This window comes from Lepidochelys kempii, chromosome 1 (assembly GCF_965140285.1).
Source record: "Lepidochelys kempii isolate rLepKem1 chromosome 1, rLepKem1.hap1, whole genome shotgun sequence".
Lineage (NCBI taxonomy): Eukaryota > Metazoa > Chordata > Testudines > Cheloniidae > Lepidochelys > Lepidochelys kempii.
Genome location: NC_136380.1, coordinates 158,876,600 through 158,889,311, shown reverse-complemented (window position 1 = coordinate 158,889,311; position 12,712 = coordinate 158,876,600). Strand labels below are relative to the sequence as shown.

Sequence of the window (12,712 nt, the reverse complement as noted above, 5' to 3'; positions counted from 1 at the left end):
AAAACAGCACCCTCTGTTGTTGCATGCCTCAGCACTGATGTACGGATAACCACAGTTCACTCTGGCAGATGGCTGCTGCGCACATTGCTCTTGAGCTGTTTAAAACAAAGTCAAGTTAACTGATTGTGTGAGTTTCATTTCATGATTTACGGCCACTCTGCACTGTGATCTTCACACTTCAATGAGCACACAGGAACCTAGGGATTATCATGCCGCATCAGACCAGCAGTCCATCTAGCCCAGCATCTTGTCTCTGATATTGGCCAGTATCAGATGCTTCAAAAAAGGTGCAAAAACCCTGTAGCAAGTAATTATGGAATTCTCTGCCCATAGAGAAAGTTCCTTTCTAAACGCCTTTGTTAGATATTGGTTCATGAAATATGAAGCATGAGGGTTTATAGTTCTTAGATCCCTTAACCAGCCTAGCGTAACACAGCATGGTTTGTTATCTATGTAAACATCACCCACTGAAGCTCACATTAATTTCAGCCCACATGCATCCAAGGGCAAAATATATTCCTGAGTATCAATATGCCTCAAATTCATATTGTAATGGTAATTGATCAGACATCAAATGCTTCTATAAATATAATACTTTCATTATAACAAAACTGCTGGAACAAAACATACCTTGGCTACAGTCTCCCATCCATTCAATAACAATGGTGATGTCAGTTGTAAGTAATAAAATGAGTCCTATTTAAAACTTTTAATTCATTGTAAACTTTATTGTTTCCTGTTGCAGCTGTTATTCCTCCTGTGAGAAAACTGTTTGGAGACGATGACTCACAATCCCAGTATTGCCAGCCTCAAGTGTTCAAAAATTGTGAGTAAGGCCTCAAAAACTCATTCAATTGGTTTAAAACTATGATATTTTAAAAAATCCCAAATGAACAAATATATAATTTGGGTTCTTTTGATTTGGTTTCTGGCTTCTGGGCCTTTCGGTTACATTTGGGCTACGTTTTCAAGTTTTTCTCTGCAGCCAGGAGGGTTAGAAACTGCCTTATTTTTCAAATGAAAGCTGAGATTCTCCTCTAACTTTCATGACTCCAGAAGAGGGGCTTTAAGAAAAGCACCAAATAGCACCAGACACTTGTTAAACTGTGAGAGTTGCCAATGCTGCAATCCCAACAGAGGAAACAATTAAGTCTCTGTATTCCCTCTTGTTTTGGCTTATTAACTTCTAGATGATAAACTTCTCTGCAGGGCTCATTTTGATGGGAGTTTTGATTGAGTAATGTCTGCAGTATCAGTCCCCGCATTATTTGTGTCCTTTGCAAACATCACATTTAAAGGGTTCTTTCTTTGTCTATTTCTTTTGACAAAAATCTCTTTGAGCTGCTTTTAGCATCTTGAGGACCAGATTCATCAAAGCACTTTCGCACATGCCTACCTTTAAGCTCATGTGTGCTCCCACTGAAGTCAAGGGCTTTGTGTCCTTAATGGTAAGCACATGCTTTCGTGCTTTGTTCAGTCAGGGCCCAAATGAATTGCAATTGTTGGATGCAGAAACATCTCACTCATGCAGGCATCTCACTCATCTCACTCATCTCACTCATGCTAATTCAATTAGAGCCATTGACTTGAGATTTTCCAGAGCCTTTAATTGCAAAACATTTACCTACATGATACATTGCAAGTGAGTACATTTAAATGTCAGGTTTTCACAGAATTTTGAGTTACTTCTCCTTTCCAAATGATTTAGGGTGTTACAACTTTCCTTTCCATTCATGCTAACAATGTACTGCCCACGGCACTTTTGTTGTTTCTGCATCTCTGCCACAATTTTCTCCCGGTGCTTCAGAATTCCACGGTCCGTTGACAGCTTCCCCTTAGGTTTGTTTTAAAGCTACTATAAAGTTGTCTTTAGTGATGAGGACCAATTTGCAACACCAAGCGTTGTGTTTTCAGTTACAGTAGTAAGTGAAGGCTTTGTTACAGAACCCTGTCTTAATCGTAGAAGTTCAATTTAGGGCTAATGGCCAGTTGTGATTTCAAACACAGATTGCTGTCTACATACATCACCACAAAGTCTTGCTCTTTTTAGAGTAGAGAATTACTTGCGGTCAAGGTATTGACTGACTGACAGACAATTTATGGAATTGACACTTCTCCCCCTCCCCCCGAAAAACATTAAGAACTTCACTCACTTAATACAATATAAAATGATGGGTGGAAGTGAGATCAATCTCAAGCCCATTGTGATCTGCACAGATTTTTTTAAAAAAAGTTATATAAAACCTGCATGGTGCTTTTTGTTTTTTTTTAAAAAAACTCTAGCCCCAATCCTGCAAACACATGCATACATGAGTAACTAATGGGACCATGCAGCATTATAAAGTCACTCGTGTGCAAGTATTTATGGGACAAGAGCTGAGATAATCTTTATACTTTAAGACTGTGATATGGCTACAAATGAGGCAAAGGAAAAACACATGAGCTAATTGACATATAAGGGAATTGTTTTCAAATGTTTTAGTCAGCTGTTCTGTATATGAAAATAATAAGAAGAATGTCTTCATCATTTGTGGTTTTCACATTTGACTGTTACTAATAAGCTGAATTTGTAATAAGAAATTTTGCATTCCATTGCAAGGGATCTTAGAAGGATTAAGATCCCATTCTGTGATAACCCCACTACTGCAATAAAACAGACTTTCTATAAAATGGTAACGTTAAAAATCCTAAAAGAATCCTAATTTTGATTTCATTTGACTTACTGTGGCATTATGTACAGTTCTTGGTAATAAAAAAGACAGATTTTGCAGCGTCCCACAAAAAATGGAAGCTAATTTGACTGTAAACTTTTGGGCCAAATGGTGCTCAAGAAATAATAATTATTACTGATAATAACGATGAGTAAAAGGATACAATCATCAAGAAAGAGCTTGGTGGTTTAACAGAGCTCTTTAGATAAAATTAAGATTTCTCCCAGACTACCCTTGAATGTATTACTTGGTTTGATTAACCAAATAATCAGCACAAGACTTTGCTTGTTATCAACACATAAAAAAATGAAACAAATGCACTTACATAGTTGTATGTATCCATTAGCCAGGCTGCTGAGCCCTAAAATAAAGACAATTGCCAGTACCCAGCACCCCTTGTGTTCCATTGTCGCTTGCAGTCCTCAGTCCTGAACCTTCAGGGTGGTTAGGACAATTAGTACAGTGTGAAAATCTGTAGAAAAGCTAATTTTATACCCATATGTTTGCTCAGTCATTTCAGATACTGTTTATCTTGGGAGAGTTATTTTGTATCCCGACTCCACCTGTGTACTTATTTTGGGGTAACCCCTGTTCAGCCCAGGTGCATGATCAAGAAACAGGAATGAGGGTTTGGATATTAATCTAAGTGGGAGGTTTATGTGGCAAAGGTAGGCTGCGCATTTTCCCTCATGAGTCACTCATACCTACCCTTGAATTGGTCACTATTCTCTCAGTTTACCTTCTCTGTCAATCACAGTATCAATCTAACAGAGAGAAAATGTGATATAAATGATTTATTATTGCCAGGTGTGGAGAATGTGGGACACTTCTGCAGTATGTTTATGAAATATTATGTGTGACTCAGTTTACCTGTTTAATCTTTTGCTGCCTGTTACCTGACTGCAGGGGGTTAACTTCTTTCCAGAGATGCTCGCTGGGAGTAATAGGTGATCGGTGCAGTAGTGTGTCTGGGTTGGGTGAGTGGACTATCAAGACTCATTGTCATTTGAATAGGTCTACCTGGGCCATACAATGGGTATGCCAAAGAAGGTGGCCAAACCAAGAGTGATTCTGCCAAGTGAACTGCTAGCCAGGCAAAGGTGGGGGACTTGGATCTCCTGATGAGGCTGATCAGGGGGTCACCTGAAAAAGGGGTCTGGAAGTTGTAAAAGGAAGGGTCTATTGCTGACCATTTGAGAGACAATGGAAAGATGGTCTGTCTCTCTCCATGGTCCAGAAAGGAAACCAGGAGCTGCGGGAGTGAATGACTGGAATTCTTTGGGATTTGGCCCAAATCCCAAAGAATGCTGCAGGAAGTGAGGTAGTGAATGGCATACAGGCTTTTTTAAAAATTGTTTTGTCCTAGATCTCTTTCTCTCTTGTGTTATCTAAAGTAAAGAATAATTGTGCTAGAAATCTTTGCAAGGTCTAGGTCTGTTCGGTTCAACTATTCAGTGTCCCCAAAGAACTAAATGGTAAACTAGAGAATCCTCAAGGTTGGAGCTCTGGGAAAAGACATGCTTAAGCAGTGGAGGTGCCAGCACAAGTCACAGAAACCAGGCATTCAGACTGTGGGGTCTCAGTTCTCAGAAGCGGGTGCTAGAAAGAGAATCTGCATCCCAAAAGTATACTCAGAAATCCCAAATCAGAGGTAGTGCCTGGACTCTTCTCAGACTCTTCTGGACCGGGGCTGTGACACCAAGCCACAGAAGTTTGATAAATGCTATATTTCTGACACTACATCAATGCATAGGGATCAAGAGACTCCTGTAAGTAATGTATGATTGTTTCAACTTGCTTCTCTTCAGAATGGGACAGGTGGGAGAATACAGTATGTTATCTGATAAGTCTCTGGGGTTGTGCTTGAGGGCAGAGGTAGATAGATTGGCATGGGCAGAATGACACTTCTCCCCCAGTGAGGGTAGCTGTGGTCTAATGGACTTAACATACAGCTAGGGACTCAGGAGACGATGAGCAATCCTGTAACCTCTCTGTGCTTCTCTTACCTCATCTCTAAAACTGGCATATGGTGCTTACTTCCCTTGTAGAACTGCAAAGTATTATTTACAACAGCACATCTCTTACCATCCTAGTTATCTTTTCTCTCTGTCTTTTTCTCTTTCCAGATAATTATCTCCTCTAGGGGGAGATATGATACACATTGATATATGATTCATGTCGATAAGCAAAATAGTAGAGAACGTTATTGTGAAGGGAGTTTGAGCGATATTAAAAATCTGAATTAACCATTGTAGACAACAGGATGATAAAGCACCAAGACCCAGTCCTGCCTTATTGCTGGGAAGTGAGGATGATCAAGGACCTTGGCAGGTGGATCATATACACAAGGAACCCTGTGAGCACAAAAAGGGATGTATCCAAGCCTATCTGGGATTAAGAAGTTGGGTTTTCTTGCCAAGTTGTCCGTGTTTCCCTGTCAATTAACCACCAGGAGGTTATATAACTCACTAACTTTTCCCTCAGAGGAAACTGGGACTTGAAAGAGACAAGCCAAGGAGCCTACAGGAAGGACTCATCCAAACAGCTGCCTGGGCAATTTTAGTATGTTTTGGACTAAATTTTCCTCCTTTTGCTTGTTGTAGTTTGTGTGGAATGAGACCCTAGACAAAGAGAGCCAGGGTGTGTTCTGTGACTTTTTTTCTTCTTTTTTTCTTTTTGTTACATCTTAATAAATATGACTCAGGAAAGGTAGCAGAAAACGGAGACCTGGATACCGACCTCATTCTAGAGTACAGCCAGGTAATGCTGTTGAAAAGCTATGTGCAAAATTGGTATAAGAACACAATGGGGCCCAGACTTGTACCTTGTGTAGTCATTTATACCTGGTCAAACTGGGCATAAAACACAATCTGTTCTGACTAGGTTATATTTTACAGTCACTTGAAACTGATTTTGCACAGGTATCAGTTACTACACACAGTATAAGGCAGAGGAGAACTGGTTCTCAGTCTGGCTTGTATGGTGAGGGCACCCTGCACCTATTACAGAGTAAATTTCCAGAAGTAGTTACTCGTTGCTCTCTCAAGCAAAACTCCCACAGCAGTTGGGAATTTAGTCTAAGTGTGGACTTCAGGAATTGGCCCACTGCAAACTAAACAAATGGATTTATTATGAGGAGCTGTTATAAACACAAACAGTTTCCAGAACATTTTCATTAAGGCCACAAGTAGAGATGGGTGAATAATCGATCTTTCGGTTCAGCGAGCAAACCGAAAAAATATTCAGTTTGGTTCTGAAAATGTTTGGAATTTCTCTGCAAATCAGAAAGGTCCATTTCAGGAAAACCATGGGTATGTGACCCTTATTTAAAAGGGTAGGTCTTCACTACCCGCTGGATCGGCGGGCAGTGATCGAGCCAGCGGGGATCGATTTATCGCATCTAGTCTAGACGCGATAAATCAATCCCTGAGCTCTCTCCCGTCGACTCTTGTACTCCAGCGCTGTGAGAGGCACAGGCAGAGTCGACGGGGGAGCGGCAGCAGTCAACTCACCACAGTGAAGACACCACGGTAAGTCGATCTAAGTACGTCAACTTCAGCTACGTTATTCACGTAGCTGAAGTTGCATAACTTGGATCGACCCTCCCCCCCCCCCCCAGTGTAGACCACGGTGCTCCACAGTCAGGGCATTTGCCTGGCATCTGCTAGATCCAGTTTTGGGGGCCCATGCTAGAGCAAGGATTTGAACTCAGAGCTACCCCTTCTGACTTGAGGCTCCAAACTACCAAGCTGATGGTGGGAGGGGGCAGTTTGCTCTCAGTCTCTCCTGTGAAGCTATTCCACTTTGTATAACTATTCATTGGGCCAAAAAGAGAAGCAGCCACTACATAGCTTAGTGTTTAAGGTGCTCACCTGAGAGGTGGCAGACATGGATTCAAGTCCCTTCTCTCCATCAGGCAGAGAGAAGGTCAGAGTTCAAGTCTTTGCTTCACAGCAGGGTTTCAAAGCTGGGTCTCTGCTATACCGGGCAGATGGCCGAACCACTAGGCTCACAGGGAATGAACACACACACGCTCTTTTGTTCTGAAGCTGGTCAAAACCAAAAGGGCCCAATTCTGAAATAGTGTCAGGTTGACCAACATTGCATTTTTCGGCACACACAAAAAATTCACCCAGCTCTAGTCTCAAATTGAATTGATAGGTCTTAATACTCAGTTCTCTCTCTCCAAGTTCTGCTTACAGATGGAAATCTGTGAAGTCTAAGTAGGTATTACTTAATCTTTCACGTCGTTATTAATTGGAACCCTTTCTTTTTTGTCTTTCAATAGGGATCTGCAGTACAGCAATACAATATTATTTTATGAGCAACATAATTCAGGTGCACAGTGATTAGCATATCACTGATTAAATATTGGAGATGGATCATCAGGAGCAGCTGCTCTTGTAGCAATAAAAATTAGATTCATTCAGTCCTTGAAGTGATCAGAAGTTCAGAACATTCAAGAGACATTGTCGGGTTCCCTAATGCTGGGTAACTACCAGCTCCTTTTTCACATTAATGTTTAAACTTAGAACAACATGGCTTTTGCTAATGTCCTACTGTCCTATAAAATGTCAGCCATATGAGAATATCAGTGGTTTGAAAAACCAGCACTTCAGCTAACAAGCACTCCTTGGAACATTAGTTATTTCATTAATGTACACCCCATAGAAATGTATTTGCGATTCTTTATTAAGAAGCACTCCTCCCTTTTATGAATCAGCCCTGCAGCAATATCCCCATGTGGTCTTTGGGGTACCTGTACTGCTGAAAGTGCACTCTAGAGGGGAAATTAAGGGACTCGTCATCACTGAAGACTCCAGAGCATGGCTTTTTTGAAGAGTGAGGATGTCAGCCCCTGTTGTCCTTGTTCAATTTAGATAACTACATTTTGCTTATATAAATCCCTCCAGCACTTGAATTGTATTCAGGTTTTTTATTCTTGTCCTGTCTTTAATTGTGTATTTTTGCTATGTACTGTTAGGGCCTGAGCTTGGTCCCATTGAAGCTGGTGGCAAAATTAACACCGACTTCAATGGAACGATCATTCCCTTAAAAAGTTTCAATATTCCTCTCCAGAGAGTTGCATTTTGGTGGTGCCTAAAATAAGTCCTGTATAGAGTTTATTAAAGCATTGTGGGATGGAAAGTAGTTTTAGATGAAGCTAAAAGACAGTCCAGTGGTTAGGCCACTAAGCTGGGACGTCTGAGACCTCGATTCAAGTCCTGGCTCTCCCATGAACTCCACATGTGATCTTGGGCAAGTTAGGCCCTCAGTCTCCAACCTGGAAAAACAGTACTTCATTATCTCTTAGGAATGTTGTGAAGATAAATACATTAAAGAGTTGAAGGTTATTCTGATCACTTACGGTGATGGGGGCCAAGTGGTGAAAGGCGTAGACTGATATCAATGTAAGCTATTGTATTGATTACTACAGGGAATCCACTTATGTCAAATATAGCTAAACTCTGTGCACAGTTTACTCTGTAAAACTCCCACTGAAGTCAAATGAATTTTGCCTAGGTAAGAACTAAGGGCAATTGAGGATTTGCCTTGTGTCTCACCAGTGTACTAGTGTAATGGGGCTTGCTCAGGATTTTCCACAGAAATGTATTTTCTCTGTATGTGTCTTTTTTGCAGTGGGGAACTCAGCTATGTGATCACTGGAATACCCCCACGAACGACAAGGTGCATTCAAGAGGCAAGAGTGTGAAAGGGATCAGGAAGGAATGTAAAAAATAACATGTCACATATATTACTTTGTATCTCTGATCCTCTGGGAGAGATGCCAACAGCAGCACCTGTTTCTCCCTAGCAGACAAAACATCTCCAGCAAATGGGCCACTGCTGCATGCTGCAGCCTGTATCTTCTTTCTGTGGTTACCAATGCTCAGATATCAGGAGGCCTCGTGCAAACAAAGGAGCAGCAAGGGCGTTACCCAGATCCCCATACCTAAAATTCTGCAGCCCACAAATACACACTCACGGGTTTGCACTAGTTTTAAACAGACTGTTGATTCTATAGTAGAGAAAAATGGGCGAGGCTAATAACTGAAATTTTTCATTCTAATGCAGTATTCAGAATGCCAATTTGCTGTACGCTCATATCTATGGGTTTACTGGTAAAAACATTGTAGTCTGGACATCATGTACATCACAATATATTTTTACTATTATTATTTATTATCAGAAACCCAATAGGTAATAGTTATTTTGAGTCCTCTGAGACACAGTGTCTATATTAGTGTCTTTACTATGTGGTTGCAAATACCCTGTTTGTAGAGTCTTTTTTAAGCCCCAGAACCTGTCTGACAAGAAATTACCTGCTGACCATGGTGGTAGTAGGGTAATATTTTTGTTTACCAGTTTAAGCCCTCTTATTCCAGATACAATAGTCACACAGAAAAGAATTGGGTTAGCATTAGAAGCTGGTAGATCTAACAGCTGGATAAAAGGATCTGGGGTGACATCATGGTCCCAAATAGGTCAGTGGCAAAGCTCCCATTTACTTCAATGGGGCAAGATTTCATCCCTGCTTTTTAAACCTTTGTACTGGGTGTGTCTCAAAAGAAAAGGTGCTAAGGTCCCTACCCTGTAACAGGATCTCTGTGGTGGACCCTCACACACATGCAGAGTCTGAGTGAAGTCAGTGGGACTCCATAGGAAAGCACCAGTCCATCCATATGGAACCCTTTGCCAGATAGGGGCCTAGAAGATGACTCTAAAGTGTTCAGACTTTGAAGTGGACTGGTCATCCACAAGCACTCTTTACTTTGGGCGAACTGCCCCTGGGCATTGTGATGCTGGCAGACAAGGTGCCAGCTCATGCCAAGGCCCCTAGGCCTCACTGAACACTGACAAATGCACAGCTGGGAACCAGTCTGGCTCACTGGTGTGTTAGCATTGTTAAAGTAGATGTTAAGTTGATACAAATGCATTTAGTGTTTAGACTTGATGAAATGCTCGTAGGGTGCTGCATGTATTGATCTCACTTATAACATCTGGAGCCCCTGGTATAAATTATGCCGAGTGTTTGCATTGTAAAGCTCTCTAATTATGCAACTCACCAAACAGGAAAGAAGCATTCATTAGTGTAAAGTGCTGGTCCTGTACACAAGAAAGCCCACTGAAACCAAAGGAGCCACTGTGACACATCAAAGGACAAAGACTGTGTTGACTGCTCCCTCCACCTCCAGGAATAGGGGACCTGAGCATGAACTCACCCCATCAGCTTGAACTCTGGGGGAAGGGAATAAAGGTGTCTGACAAGGAGGAACTGTATCACTATGCTGCTTGGAGTTCGGAGAGGGCAATAATCTGAAGCATAAGCAAGGGATCCCCAAGCAGCTTGGGGCTTGTCTACTGAACAATGTTGTCGACAAAACTTTTGTCTTTCACGGGTACTTAAAAAAGCCCCCTCCCCCCCCCGCAAAACACAAGTGTTTTGCTGACGCAAGTGGCAGCATGAACGCAGCTTTGTTGGCAGGAGTGCTCTCATGCCCACAAAGCTAACACCTCTCGCGGGGCTGGAAGTATTTTGTCGGCAACAGTCAACAGTGTTCACGCACGCTGACTTTTAGTCACAAGGCTGTGTCGACACAGCCTTGTCGCTAAAAGCTGCGTAGGGGAGACAAGCCCTTAGTTTGGGTTAGCCCTAAAGCGACACAGAGCGCTTGCATATATAGTAGCTGCTATCACCTTTGGGAATCTAAGATGGTAGCTCCTGTGTGTGCATGTTTACCTGCTTTAACCTTGTAAATAACTCGCTTATTTCTTTTTATTTAGCTAGGACTATGTAATTGGCTACAAGAATTGTCTTTGGTTTGAGATCTGAGGTACAATTGATCTGGGATAAGTGACTGGTCCTCTGGGACTAGAAGTAACTTGAATATTGTGGTGATTTTTGGTGTAAGGGATCATCCATCACAAAGGCAAGCTTGCCTAGGCGGCAGCCCAAGGGGACTGTCTGGGACTCCATGTTAAGGCTGTTGTAATGCTGGAGGAATTCACACTGGATACTTGGTTGGTGAAATCTAAGTTTAGAACTCACAACCAGTTTGGGGTTTGTGCCCTGCTTCTTCCTGGACACGAGCCACTCTAGACAGCTCGCCAGGCAGTCTACACTAGCAATATTGCTAATCCCAAACATTCAGAAATAACGAGTAAGCCCCCCAAAATCACACAATTGGCTTAAAAATATGAGATTTTAGAAAATATTTTTGAGGGTTTTTTATATGACTTGGTTTCTGAGTTTTTAGGGTGCATTGGGCTCAGTTTTTCAGGCTTTTCTCTGAAACCATGAGGACTAGAAGCTATTTTTTAAAAAAATGAAAGTTGAGATTCTCAGCTCAGAGAGCTCAGTCTGTAAGAGAAACAGTAAATTCCTCAAGGACTTGGCAAAGCACTCCTCCTATTGCTAGCACGGTTGGAACTGCACCAGTGTGAGACCAATGATGGGAGTAGTCCCTGCAATTCTCAGTTTAGGTGCAGCTGAAATGGTGCAGAGGCAAACATTCAGGGTGGTGGTGTTTCCACCCATCTTAGACAAATGTGTGCTGCTGTGTGTTTATTTCTGAGATAACACTTTAGGATAGATTGTAGTTTTTAAGCCACAATCCTGAAAAGAGGGTGGTGCAGAGCCACACCAGAGATTGCATCTTGGAGAACAGAGTCTCTGCCAGGGCTGTTCCTTGTGTACGGGCAATAAGCAATCTGCTCCATAGATTAGGGTGGAGAAGAACATCCCGCACCCAGTGCACTGGCCCTGCTCCATATGCTGGTGTGGAGCCACGGCCTTGCCCATTCCCCGGCGCACACAGACTGCTATTGTGAGTGGCTGTTACACAGCCAACCAAGTGGCACAGGAAGACTTCTTATGTGTCCCTGGTTAAGCAGGGGTCACTCACAGTCTAACCCTAATTGTTTGATTTTTATATCACCTCCGTTTAGACATAATCCCACCTTTTAGGGGAAAGCCTGTTAAGAGAATCAGTTATCAAAAATATGAGACCTACTAAGTATTTTGTTAGGAGTAATTCATTTACACAAGGGTGTGGTTGATATGACGCAGTCACCCTTACGATCTGATCGGCCACACCAAATGACTAAACATGCCATTGATCTGCTGCAAAGCTCACTCCCTTGGTTTTCCTTTCCATAGTTCCGATAAATACTATGTGGTATCTTATAGGGAAAGTTAAAAAATGGAACCCTATTTTTCTAGTCAAAGTTCTTGACCAGCTCTACTATTTTCTGTACTTGCCTGGGCCATGAACCAGAGATTTAATTTAACTGTTTAATTATACTAATCTTCATATAGAAGCCCAAAAGTCCTGCAGTCTGATCACTGAAATACGTTAAGTAGATAGTTTACTACAAAGCCAAACATAGAGTTTTAGTATTTTTGCGTATGGAAATAGTGGGCTTTTTTTTTAAAATGAGGAATGAAGGTTGGCCCAGCGATTAGGGCACAAATCAGGAGCGCTCAATTCCCTGCTCTGCCACAGGCAACCTATGAGATCTTGGGCAAGTCACTTAGCCTCTCTGTGCTTCAGTTCCCCATCTGTAAAATGGGGATAAGAGCACTGCCCTAACTCACAGTGGTGTTGTGTGGATAAATAAATACATTAAAGGTTGTGAGCTGCTCAGATATAATGATAAGGGGAGGGCATATAAGTACCTTTAGACATATTGAGATAAACCCACCGTCCTGACCAGTATAGTCACAAAAAGAGCCATGGAAGCTTTCTTAGGTTAGTCTGGTGTGCTGGCCAGTTCCAATAGTTACCAAGGCCAGGAGAAAAGCACTAGTTGCACATGCAAAAAAATTACCAATCATAATTGTTTTGTAGCAATTGGCAAAGTTTAAGCTTTCTTTCAAAGTTAAAGTCTTAACCCTGAATAGTCCTGAAAAACAATAGCAGGTGCAAAGCAATGAAATGCTCCCTTCTTCCAGTGCATTCAACTCTATAAAGTGTTCATTCAAAACCCAGCTGAGACCA

The 12,712-nt window shown here is 41.8% G+C and overlaps 1 long non-coding RNA gene across 1 annotated transcript; it reads left to right on the top strand.

Annotated features, from left to right (window-relative positions):
- Positions 1 to 7,592, top strand: LOC144930900 (uncharacterized). The gene is made up of 4 exons (XR_013636374.1): positions 1 to 127; positions 746 to 826; positions 4,838 to 5,471; positions 7,000 to 7,592. It is a non-coding gene; the product is annotated as an uncharacterized LOC144930900 (long non-coding RNA).
- The last annotated feature ends 5,120 nt before the right edge of the window (positions 7,593 to 12,712 follow it).